Source organism: Balaenoptera physalus, assembly GCF_965194825.1.
Source record: "Balaenoptera physalus genome assembly, contig: HAP1_SCAFFOLD_902, whole genome shotgun sequence".
NCBI lineage: Eukaryota > Metazoa > Chordata > Mammalia > Artiodactyla > Balaenopteridae > Balaenoptera > Balaenoptera physalus.
Window position 1 is genome coordinate 181,050 of NW_028125882.1, and position 13,900 is coordinate 194,949.

A 13,900-nucleotide genomic window follows, 5' to 3' on the forward strand; every position below is an offset into this window, starting at 1 on the left:
TGCATGCGTCTAATAATTCCTGATGTTTTGCGTTTATCAATGTGCTTTTCATTTTTTTTTAAGATAGAGCTAATGTTACAACTTCAAATTGCCTTCTTGAAAAATTTGATGCGTTTGGAATTTTTGGCCTTTCCCTACCCCAGGACATTTTTAGAGGGCATGAGTCATTTACAGCCCTGCAGTCCTTGTGAATATTACTGACCATTAGCAGTAGATTTAAAGCTGCTGTTTGAGGAAACGGCCTTAGTGTGGCAGCATTTCTACATTGCCAACTCTGCTTGCTAGGGAAACAGAACCTTTGTGCAAGTTGTGCTTTTAGGTTGCAGATTAGAGTGGAATGTGCCAGGACAAACCCCCATAAGTTTTAGCCTCCGTAATTCTTGTTTGTGTCTTTAAGTTGTAGTTTTTATCAGAGCAAATTTCATTGAAAAATGTCTCTTTTTCTAGGGTACAGAATCTTGTTTATTTACATATATACATATATCTATTGATCTTTGGGTCCTTTTCCATGTAGGTTGTTATAGAGTGTTAAGTAGACCACTTTTGGTATTCCATAGGTCTTTGGGGATTATATATTTTATATGTATTAATATATGTGTGTTAACCCCAATATCCTAATTTATCCATTCCTCACACCTTTTCTTTGGCTTAACCATAAGTTTGTCTTCTCAATCTGAGATTGCCTTTCTCTAGGAAATATGTTCATTTTTATGAATTTTCAGATAACATAAGGGACATCATAGGGCATTTGTCTTTCGCATTCTGACTTACTTCACGTTGTGGGATTATCTCTAGGCTCATCTGTGGTGCTGCATATGCCATTCTTTTATTTTTTTTGTGACTGATATTCCAATCTGTCCATATAACACTTCTTCTTTGTCCATTCATCTGATTATGGACCTTTTTTTTGCTTCCATGTCTTGGCAATTTCAATATTGCTGCAGTGCCATTTGCCTGCCTCTGTCTTTCCGATTCTTGTGGTCTTAGGTTATAAGCCCAAAAGGTGCCCTTCCGCATCATATGGTAGTCAATATGTACCTATAAAAGCAGCTCCATTCAGTTTTCATTAGTGCTGTTACCACTTTACATTCCACCAGCAGCTAGAAGGTACAGAGCTCACTAAAAGCCCTTCAGCATTTATAGTTTGTAGACTTTTTGCTGATGGTTATTTGACTGGTGTGAACTGAAACCTTTTTGGAAGTTGGATTTGCATGTGGTTAATAATTCCTTATACTGAGCTTTAGACATATCCTTTTTCTTCGTTTCCTTTTTTATTTAAATAGTGACTATAACTTCCCTCTTCATATTGACTTCTTGAAAAATTTCTCATGTGTTGAATTCTCTTGCCTATTCCCTATCCCAGGGCATTTTTTGAGGGCAGGTGTCATTTAGAGCCCTGCAGTCCTTGTGACTATATAAGCAACCATTGGCACTGGGTTTAAAGCTGCTGTTGTGGGAAACAGCCACAAGGTGGCAGCATTATTACGTTCTCAACTCTTGTTACTAGGGCAACAGCGTCTTCCTGGAGGCAGTTTTCAAGGTTGTCAATTAGAGTGGAATGTGCTGGGATAAGCCCCAGAAGTTTATGTCTCCTTACTTATGTTTGTTTTTTAAACTTAATTTATATTTCTTGTTGGAGTAAATTTGATTAGAGTGTTTTGATTGTCTGGCTGTACAGAATCTGCTCAATGATTCATACATACGTCTATTCATCTTCGAATCCTGTTACCATGTATGTGATCACAAAATGTATATTTTGAAGGTATTGGTGATTATATAATTCATGTAATTTATATGTTATATGTTTATATACATTAAACATACATTAGTATATGTATTTTAACCCCATAGTCCTAATTTACCCATCCTCCCACCTTTCATTTTGGCTAACCATTAGTTTATTTGATAAGTCTGTGAGTGTCTTTTTCTGTGGAAATATGTTCATTGGTAGCAATTTTACGATAACATATATAAATGATATCATAGGATATTTGTCATACCCTTTTCACTTACTTAACGTTATATGATTATTTCAAGGTTCAACTGTAGTCCTGAAAACGGCATTGTTCATTTTTTTCACGAGGCTACTATTCCATTCTGTCCATATACCACTTCGTCTTTGTCCATACATCTGTTTATGGACCTTTTTTTTCCTTCCATGTCTTGGCTATTTCAATGTTGCTGCAGTGCACATTTGCCTGCCTCTGTCTTTCCGATTCTGGTGGTGTTAGGTTATAGGCCCAAAAGGTGCCCTGCCGCATCATATGGTAGCTTAATTTTTACCTTTTCAAGCAGCTCCTTTCAGTTTGCGTTAGTGCTGTTGCCACTTTACATCCCACCAGCAGCTAGAAGGTACACAGTTCTCTAAAACCCCTTCAGCATTTATAGATTGTAGACTTTTTGCTGATGGTCATGACTCTTGTGAGCTGAAACCTTTTTGAATTTGAATATGTATGTGGCTAATAATTCCTTATACAGAGCTTTAGGCATGTCCTTTTTTTGTTTTCCTTTTTTTTAAAGAGTGAGTACAACTTCCCTCCTCTTATTGACTTCTTGAAAAATTTCTCATGTGTTGAATTTTCTTGCCTATTCCCTACCCCAGGGCATGTTTTGTGGGCCTGTGTCATTTACAGCCCTGCAGTCCTTGTGACTGTAGAAGCAACCATTGGCACTGGGTTTAAAGCTGCTATTGTGGGAAACAGCCTCAAGGCGGCAGCATTATTACGTTCTCAACCCTTGTTACTAGGGCAACAGAGTCTTCCTAGAGGTAGTGTTCCAAGGTTGTAAATTAGAGTGGAATGTGCTGGGAGAAGCCCCCAGAAATTTATGTCTCCTTACTTATGTTTGTTTTTTAAATTTAATTTCTATTTCTTATCGGAGTAAATTTGATTAGAGTGTTTTGATTGTCTGGCTGTACATAATCTGCTCAAATATTCATACATATGTCTGTTCATCTTCGGTTCCTGTTACCATGTATGTGATTACAGAATGTATATTTTCAAGGTACTGGTGATTATATAATTCTTATAGTTTATCTGTTATATGTTTATATACATTTAACATACATTAGTATATGTATGTTAACCCCATAGTCCTAATTTACCCATCCTCCCGCCTTTCATTTTGGCTAACCATTAGTTTATTTGATAAGTCTGTGAGTATCCTTTTCTGAGGAAATATGTTCATTGGTAGCAATCTTAGGATAACATGTATAAATGATATCATAGGATATTTGTCATACCCTTTTCACTTACTTAACCTTATATGATTATTTTTAGGCTCAACTGTAGTCCTGAAAACGGCATTGTTCATTTTTTTCCCGAGGCTACTATTCCATTCTGTCCATATACCACGTCTTCTTTTCCCATTCATCCGTTTATGGACCTTTTTTTGGCTTCCATGTCTTGGCTATTTCCATATTGCTCCAGTGCACATTTGCCTCCCTCTCTCTTTCCGATTCTGGTTGTCTTAGTTTATAGGCTCAAAGGTGTCCTGCCGCATCATATGGTAGCTCAATTTTTACCTTGTAAAGGAGCTCCATTCAGTTTTTGTTAGTGCTGTTACCACTTTACATCCCACCAGCAGCTAGGAGGTATGAGTTGTCTAAAACCCATTCAGCATTTATAGTTTGTAGACTTTTTGCTAATGGCCATTTGACTGGTGTGAGCTGAAACCTTTTTGGAGGTTGGAAACGCATGTGGCTAATAATTCCTTATACTGAGCTTTAACCATATCCTTTTTCTTCGTTTCCTTTTTTTGTTAAAGAGTGAGTACAACTTCCCTCCTCTATTGACTTCTTAAAAAATTTCTCATGTGTTGAATTTTCTTGCCTATTCCCTACCCCAGGGCATTTTTTGAGGGCAGGTGTCATTTAGAGCCCTGCATTCCTTGGGACTATTAAGCAACCATTAGCAGTGGGTTTCAAGCTGCTGTTGTGTGAAACAGCCACAAGGCGGCAGCATTATTACGTTCTCAACTCTTGTTACTTGGGCAACAGAGTCTTCCTGTAGGTAGGGTTCCGAGGTTGTAAATTAGAGTGGAATGTGCTGGGACAAGCCCCCAGAAGTTTATGTCTCCTTACTTATGTTTGTTTTTTCAAATTTAGTTTCTATTTCTTATTGGAGTACATTTGATTAGAGTGTGTTGATTGTTTGGCTGTACAGAATCTGCTCAATGATTCATACTTATGTCTGTTCACCTTTGGACCCTGTTACCATGTATGTGATTACAGAATGTATATTTTAAAGGTATTGGTGATTGTATAATTCATATAGTTTATCTGTTATATGTTTATATACATTTAACATACATTATTATATGTATGTTAACCCCATAGTCCTAATTTACCCATCCTCCCACCTTTCCTTTTGGCTAACCATTAGTTTATTTGATAAGTCTGTGATTGTCTTTTTCTGTGGAAATATGTTCATTGGTAGCAATCTTAGGATAACATGTATAAATGATATCATAGGATATTTGTCATACCTTTTTGACTTACTTACCCTTATATGATTATTTCTAGGCTCAACTGTGGTCCTGAAAACGGCATTGTTCATTTTTGTTCTGAGGCTACTATTCTATTTTGTACGTATACCACTTCTTCTTTGTCCATTCATCTGTGTATGGACCTTTTTTTTGCTTCCATGTCTTGGCTATTTCAATATTGTTGCAGTGCACATTTGCCTGCCTCTGTCTTTCCGATTCTGGTGGTCTTAGTTTATAGGCTCTAAAGGTGCCCTGCCGCATCATATGGTATCTCAATTTTTAACTTATAAAGCAGCTCCATTCAGTTTTTCTTAGTGCTATTACCACTTTACATCCCACCAGCAGCTAGGAGGAATGAGTTGTCTAAAACCCTTTCAGCATTTAGCGTTTGTAGACTTTTTGGTGATGGCCATTTGACTGGTGTGAGCTGCAACCTTTTTGGAGGTTGGATACGCATTTGGTTAATAATTCCTTATACTGAGCTTTAGGCATATCCTTTTTCTTCTTTTCCTTTTTTTGTTAAAGTGTGAGTACAACTTCCCTCTTCATATTGACTTCTTGAAAAATTTCTCATGTGTTGAATTTTCTTGCGTATTCCCTACCCCAGGGCATTTTTTGAGGGCAGGTGTCATTTAGAGCCCTGCAGTCCTTGTGACTATGAAGCAACCATTAGCACTGGGTTTAAAGCTGCTGTTGTGGGAAACAGCCACAAGGCGGCATCATTATTACGTTCTCAACTCTTGTTACTAGGGCAACAGAGTCTTCCTGGAGGTAGTGTTCGGAGGTTGTAAATTAGAGTGGAATGTGCTGGGACAAGCCCCCAGAAGTTTATGTCTCCTTACTTATGTTTGTTCTTTAAATTTAATTTCTATTTCTTATTGGAGTAAATTTGATTAGAGTGTTTTGATTGTCTGGCTGTACAGAATCTGCTCAATGATTCAAACATATGTCTGTTCATGTTCGGATCCTGTTACCATGTATGTGATTACAGAATATATATTTTAAAGGTATTGGTTCTTATATAATTCATATAGTTTATCTGTTATATGTTTATATACATTTAACATACATTAGTATATGTATGTTAACCCCATAGTCCTAATTTACCCATCCTCCCACCTTTCATTTTGGCTAACCATTAGTTTATTTGATAAGTCTGTGGGTGTCTTCTTTTGTGGAAATATGTTCATTGGTAGCAATCTTAGGATAACATGTATAAATGATATCATAGGATATTTGTCATACCCTTTTGACTTACTTAACCTTATATGATTATTTCTAGGCTCAACTGTAGTCGTGAAAACGGCATTGTTCCTTTTTTTCCCGAGGCTCCTATTCCATTTGGTACGTATACCACTTCATCTTTGTCCATTCATTTGTTTATAGACATTTTTTTTGCTTCCATGTCTTGGCTATTTCAATATTGTTGCAGTGCATATTTGCCTGCATCTGTCTTTCCGATTTTGGTGGTTTTATATTATAGGCCCAAAAGGTGCCCTGCCGCATCATATGTTAACTCAATTTTTACCTTTTCAAGCAGCTCCATTCAGTTTTCGTTAGTGCTCTTACCACTTTACATCCCACCGGCACCTAGAAGGTACACAGTTATCTAAAACCCCTTCAGCATTTATAGTTTGTAGACTTTTTGCTGCTGGTCATGACTGGTGTGAGCTGAAAACTTATTGAATTTGAATTTGCATATGGCTAATAATTTCCTTTACTGAGCTTTAGGCATGCCCTTTTTTTCTTTTCCTTTTTTTTTAAAGAGTGAGTACAACCTCCCTCCTCTTATTGACTTCTTGAAAAATTTCTTATGTGTTGAATTTTCTTGCCTATTCCCTACCCCAGGGCATTTTTTGAGGGCCTGTGTCATTTACAGCCCTGCAGTCCTTGTGAGTCTATAAGCAACCATTGGCACTGGGTTTAAAGCTGCTGTTTTGGGAAATAGCCACAAGGCAGCAGCATTATTACGTTCTCAACACTTGTTACTAGGGCAGCAGAGTCTTCCTGGAGGTAGTGTTCCGAGGTTGTAAACTAGAGTGGAATGTGCTGGGACAAGCCCCCAGAAGTTTATATCTCCTTACTTATGTTTGTTTTTTAAATTTATTTTCTACTTCTTATCGGAGTAAATTTGATTAGAGTGTTTTGATTGTCTGGCTGTACAGAATCTGCTCAATGATTCATACATATGTCTGTTCATCTTCCGATCCTGTTACCATGTATGTGATTACAGAATGTATATTTTGAAGGGATTGGTGATTATATAATTCATATCATTTATATGTTATATATTTATGTACATTTAACTTACATTAGTATATTTATGTTAACCCCATAGTCCTAATTTACCCATCCCCCCACCTTTCATTTTGGCTAACCATTAGTTTATTTGATAAGTCTGTAAGTGTCTTTTTCTGTGGAAATATGTTCATTGGTAGCAATCTTAGGATAACATGTATAAATGATATCATAGGACATTTGTCATACCCTTTTGACTTACTTATCGTTATATGATTATTTCTAGGCTCAACTGTAGTCCTGAAAACGGCATTGTTCATTTTTTTCCCGAGGCTACTATTCCATTCTGTCCATATACAACTTCTTCTTTTTCCCGTCATCTGTTTATGGATCTTTTTTTTGCTTCCATATCTTGGCTCTTTCAATATTGCTGCAGTGCACATTTGCCTGCCTCTGTCTTTCCTATTCTGGTGGTCTTAGGTTATAGGCCCAAAAGGTGCCCTGCCGCATCATATGGTAGCTCAATTTTCACCTTTTCAAGCAGCTCCATTCAGTTTGCATTAGTGCTGTTGCCACTTTACATCCCACCAGCAGCCAGAAGGTACACAGTTCTCTAAAACCCCCTCAGCATTTATCGTTTGTAGACTTTTTGCTGACGGTTATGACTGGTGTGAACTGAAACCTTTTTGAATTTGAATTTGCTTGTGGCTTATAATTCCTTATACTGAGCTTTAGGCATGTCCTTTTTTTTCTTTTCCTTTTTTTTTAAAGAGTGAGTACAACTTCCCTCCTCTTATTGACTTCTTGAAAAATTTCTCATATGTTGAATTTTCTTGCCTATTGCCTACGCCAGGGCATGTTTTGAGGGCCTGTGTCATTTAGAGCCCTGCAGTCCTTGTGACTATATAAGCAACCATTGGCACTGGGTTTAAAGCTGCTGTTGTGGGAAACAGCCACAAGGCGGCAGCATTATTACGTTCTCAACTCTTGTTACTAGGGCAACTGAGTCTTCCTGGAGGCAGTTTTCCAAGGTTATAAATTAGAGTGAAATGTGCTGGGACAAGCCCCAGAAGTTTATGTCTCCTTACTTATGTTTGTTTTTTAAACTTAATTTATATTTCTTGTCAGAGTAAATTTGATTAGAGTGTTTTGATTGTCTGGCTGTACAGAATCTGCTCAATGATTCATATTTATGTTTCTTCATCTTCGGATCCTGTTACCATGTATGTGATCACAAAATATATATTTTCAAGGTATTGGTGATTATATAATTCTTATAGTTTATCTGTTATATGTTTATATACATTTAACATACATTAGTATATGTATGTTAACCCCATAGTCCTAATTTACCCATCCTCCCACCTTTCATTTTGGCTAACCATTAGTTTATTTGATAAGTCTGTGGGTGTCTTCTTTTGTGGAAATATGTTCATTGATAGCAATCTTAGGATAACATGTATAAATGATATCATAGGATGTTTGTCATACCCTTTTCACTTACTTAACCTTATATGATTATTTCTAGGCTCAACTGTAGTCCTGAAAACGGCATTGTTCATTTTTTTCGCGAGGCTACTATTACATTTGGTACGTATACCACTTCGTCTTTGTCCATTCATCTGTTTATGGACCTTTTTCCTGCTTCCATGTCTTGGCTATTTCAATATTGCTGCAGTGCACATTTGCCTGCCTGTGTTTTGCACATTCTGGTGGTCTTAGGTTATAGGCCCAAAAGGTGCCATACCGCATCATATGGCAGCTCAATTTTTACCTTTTCAAGCATCTCCTTTCAGTTTGCATTAGTGTTGTTACCACGTTACATCCCAGGAGCAGCTTGAAGGTACACAGTTCTCTAAAACCCCTTCAGCATTTATAGTTTGTAGACATTTTGCTGATGGTTATGACTGGTGTGAGCTGAATCCTTTTTGAATTTGAATTTGCATGTGGTTAATAATTCCTTATACTGAGCTTTAGGCATGTCCTTTTTTCGTTTTCCTTTTTTTTAAAGAGTGAGTACAACTTCCCTCCTCTTATTGACTTCTTGAAAAATTTCTCATGTGTTGAATTTTCTTGCCTATTCCCTACCCCAGGGCATTTCTTGAGGGCCTGTGTCATTTACAGTCCTGCAGTCCTTGTGACTATGTAAGCAACCATTGGCACTGGGTTTAAAGCTGCTTTTGTGGGAAACAGCCACATGGCGGCAGCATTATTACGTCCTCATCTCTTGTTAATGGGGCAAAAGACTCTTCCTGGAGGTAGTGTTCCAAGGTTGTAAATTAGAGTGGAATGTGCTGGGACAAGCCCCCAGAAGTTTATCTCTCCTTACTTATGTTTGTTTTTTAAATTTAATTTCTATTTCTTATCGGAGTAAATCTGACTAGAGTGTTTTGATTTTCTGGCTGTACAGAATCTGCTCATTGATTCATATTCATGTTTGTTCATCTTCGGATCCTGTTACTATGTATGTGATTACAGAATATATATTTTAAAGGTATTCGTGATTATATAATTCATATACTTTATATGTTATATGTTTATATACATTTAACATACATTAGTATGTGTATGTTAACCCCATAGTCCTAATTTACCCATCCTCCCACCATTCATTTTGGCTAACCATTAGTATATTTGATAAGTCTGTGAGTGTCTTTTTCTGTGGAAATATGTTCATTGGTAGCAATTTTACGATAACATATATAAATGATATCATAGGATATTTGTCATACCCTTTTCACTTACTTAACGTTATATGATTATTTCTAGGTTCAACTGTAGTCCTGAAAACGGCATTGTTCATTTTTTTCACGAGGCTACTATTCCATTCTGTCCATATACCACTTCGTCTTTGTCCATACATCTGTTTATGGACCTTTTTTTTCCTTCCATGTCTTGGCTATTTCAGTGTTGCTGCAGTGCACATTTGCCTGCCTCTGTCTTTCCGATTCTGGTGGTCTTAGGTTATAGGCCCAAAAGGTGCCCTGCCGCATCATATGGTAGCTTAATTTTTACCTTTTCAAGCAGCTCTTTTCACTTTGCGTTAGTGCTGTTGCCACTTTACATCCCACCAGCAGCTAGAAGGTACACAGTTCTCTAAAACCCCTTCAGCATTTATAGATTGTAGACTTTTTGCTGATGGTCATGACTCTTGTGAGCTGAAACCTTTTTGAATTTGAATATGTATGTGGCTAATAATTCCTTATACTGAGCTTTAGGCATGTCCTTTTTTTTGTTTTCCTTTTTTTTAAAGAGTGAGTACAACTTCCCTCCTCTTATTGACTTCTTGAAAAATTTCTCATGTGTTGAATTTTCTTGCCTAATCCCTACCGCAGGGCATGTTTTGTGGGCCTGTGTCATTTACAGCCCTGCAGTCCTTGTGACTGTAGAAGCAACCATTGGCACTGGGTTTAAAGCTGCTGTTGTGGGAAACAGCCTCAAGGCGGCAGCATTATTACGTTCTCAACCCTTGTTACTAGGGCAACAGAGTCTTCCTAGAGGTAGTGTTCCAAGGATGTAAATTAGAGTGGAATGTGCTGGGAGAAGCCCCCAGACATTTATGTCTCCTTACTTATGTTTGTTTTTTAAATTTAATTTCTATTTCTTATCGGAGTAAATTTGATTAGAGTGTTTTGATTGTCTGGCTGTACATAATCTGCTCAAATATTCATACATATTTCTGTTCATCTTCGGTTCCTGTTACCATGTATGTGAATACAGAATGTATATTTTAAACGTATTGGTGATTATATAATTCTTATAGTTTATCTGTTATATGTTTATATACATTTAACATACATTAGTATATGTATGTTAACCCCATAGTCCTAATTTACCCATCCTCCCACCTTTCATTTTGGCTAACCATTAGTTTATTTGATAAGTCTGTGGGTGTCTTCTTTTGTGGAAATATGTTCATTGATAGCAATCTTAGGATAACATGTATAAATGATATCATAGGATGTTTGTCATACCCTTTTCACTTACTTAACCTTATATGATTATTTCTAGGCTCAACTGTAGTCCTGAAAACGGCATTGTTCATTTTTTTCGCGAGGCTACTATTACATTTGGTACGTATACCACTTCGTCTTTGTCCATTCATCTGTTTATGGACCTTTTTCCTGCTTCCATGTCTTGGCTATTTCAATATTGCTGCAGTGCACATTTGCCTGCCTGTGTTTTTCACATTCTGGTGTTCTTAGGTTATAGGCCCAAAAGGTGCCATACCGCATCATATGGCAGCTCAATTTTTACCTTTTCAAGCATCTCCATTCAGTTTGCATTAGTGTTGTTACCACGTTACTTCCCAGCAGCAGCTTGAAGGTACACAGTTCTCTAAAACCCCTTCAGCATTTATAGTTTGTAGACATTTTCCTGATGGTTATGACTGGTGTGAGCTGAAACCTTTTTGAATTTGAATTTTCATGTGGCTAATAATTCCTTATACTGAGCTTTAGACATATCCTTTTCCTTCGTTTCCTTTTTTTGTTATAGAGTGACTACAACTTCCCTCCTCTTATTGACTTCTAGAAAAATTTCTCATGTGTTGAATTTTCTTACCTATTCCCTACCTCAGGCCATTTTTTGAGGGCAGGTGTCATTTAGAGCCCTGCAGTCCTTGTGACTATATAAGCAACCATTGGCACTGGGTTATAGCTGCTGTTGTGGGAAACAGCCACAAGGCGGCAGCATTATTACGTTCTCAACTCTTGTTACTTGGGCAACAGAGTCTTTCTGGAGGTAGGGTTCTGAGGTTGTAAATTAGAGGGGAATGTGCTGGGACAAGCCCCCAGAAGTTTATGTCTCCTTACTTTTGTTTGTTTTTTAAATTTAATTTGTATTTCTTATCGGAGTAAATTTGATTAGAGTGTTTTGATTGTCTGGCTGTACCGATTCTGCTCAATGAATCATACATACGTTTGTTCATCTTTGGATCCTGTTACCATGTATGTGATCACAAAATGTATATTTTAAACGTATTGTTGATTATATAATTCATAAACTTTATCTGTTATATGCTTATATACATTTAACATACATTAGTATAGGTATGTTAACCCCATAGTCCTAATTTACCCATCCTCCCACCTTTCCTTTTGCCTAACCATTAGTTTATTTGATAAGTCTGTGAGTGTCTTTTTCTGTGGAAATATGTTCATTGGTAGCAATCTTAGGATAACATGTATAAATGATATCATAGGATATTTGTCATACCCTTTTCACTTACTTACCCTTATATGATTATTTCTAGGCTCTACTGTGGTCCTGAAAACGGCATTGTTCATTTTTCTTCCGAGGCTACTATTCTATTTTGTACGTATACCACTTCTTCTTTGTCCATTCATCTGTGTATGGATCTTTTTTTTGCTTCCATATCTTGGCTATTTCAGTATTGCTGCAGGGCACATTTGCCTGCCTCTGTCTTTCCGATTCTGGTGGTCTTAGTTTATAGGCTCAAAAGGTGCCCTGCCGCATCATATGGTAGCTCACTTTTGACCTTGGAAAGCAGCTCCATTCAATTTTTGTTAGTGCTATTACCACTTTACATCCCACCAGCAGCTAGGAGGTATGAGTTGTCTAAAACCCATTCAGCATTTATAGTTTGTAGACTTTTTGCTGATGGCCATTTGACTGGTGTGAGCTGAAACATTTTTGGTGGTTGGATATGCACGTGGCTAATAATTCCTTATACTGAGCTTTAGGCATATCCTTTTTCTTCTTTTCCTTTTTTTGTTAAAGTGTGAATACAAATTCCCTCTTCATATTGACTTCTTGAAAAATTTCTCATGTGTTGAATTTTGCTGCGTTTACCCTAACCCAGGGCATTTTTTGAGGGCAGGTGTGATTTAGAGCCCTGCACACCTTGTGACTATTAAGCAACCATTAGCACTGGGTTTAAAGCTGCTGTTGTGGGAAACAGACACAAGGCGGCAACAGTATTACGTTCTCAACTCTTGTTATTAGGGCAACAGAGTCTTCCTGGAGGTAGTGTTCCGTGGTTGTAAATTAGAGTGGAATGTGCTGGGACAAGCCCCCAGAAGGTTATGTCTCCTTCCTTATGTTTGTTTTTTAAATTTAATTTCTATTTGTTAATGGAGTTAATTTGATTAGAGTGTTTTGATTGTCTGGCTGTACAGAATCTGCTCAATGATTCATACATATGTCTGTTCATCTTCGGATCCTGTTACCATGTATATGATTACTGAATGTATACTTTAAAGGTATTCGTGATTATATAATTCATAAACTTTATCTGTTATATGTTTATATACATTTAACATACATTGGTATATGTATGTTAACCCCATAGTCCTAATTTACCCATCCTCCCAACTTTCTTTTTGGCTAACCATTAGTTTATTTGATAAGTCTATGAGTGTCTTTTTCTGTGGAAATATGTTCATTGGTAGCAATCTAAGGATAACATGTATAAATGATATCATTGGATATTTGTCATACCCTTTTGACTTACTTACCCTTATACGATTATTTCTAGGCTCAACTGTAGTCCTGAAAACGGCATTGTTCAGTTTTTTCCTGAGGCTACTATTCCATTCTGTCCATATACCTCTTCTTCTTTGTCCATTCTTCTGTTTATGGAACTTTTTTTTGCTTCCATGTCTTGGCTATTTCAGTATAGTTGCAGTGCACATTTGCCTGCCTCTGTCTTTCTGATTCTGGTGTTCTTAGGTTATAGGCTGAAAAGGTGCCCTGCCACATCATATGGTAGCTCAATTTTTACCTTGTAAAGCAGCTCCATTCAGTTTTTGTTAGTGCTGTTGCCACTTTACATCCCACTAGGAGCTAGGAGTTATGAGTTGGCTAAAACCCATTCAGCATTTATAGTTTGTAGACATTTTGCTGATGGCTATTTGACTGGTGTGAGCTGAAACCTTTTTGGAGTTTGGATACGCATTTGCCTAATAATTCTTTATACTGAGCTTTAGGCATATCCTTTTTCTTCTTTTCCTTTTTTTGTTAAAGTGTGAGTACAACTTCCGTCTTCATATTGATTTCTTGAAAAATTTCTCATGTGTTGAATTTTCTTTCCTATTCCCTACCCAAGTGCATTTTTGAGGGCAGGTGTCATTTAGAACTCTGCAGTCCTTGTGACTATTAAGCAACCATTAGCACTGGGTTTAAAACTGCTGTTGTGGGAAACAGCCACAAGGCG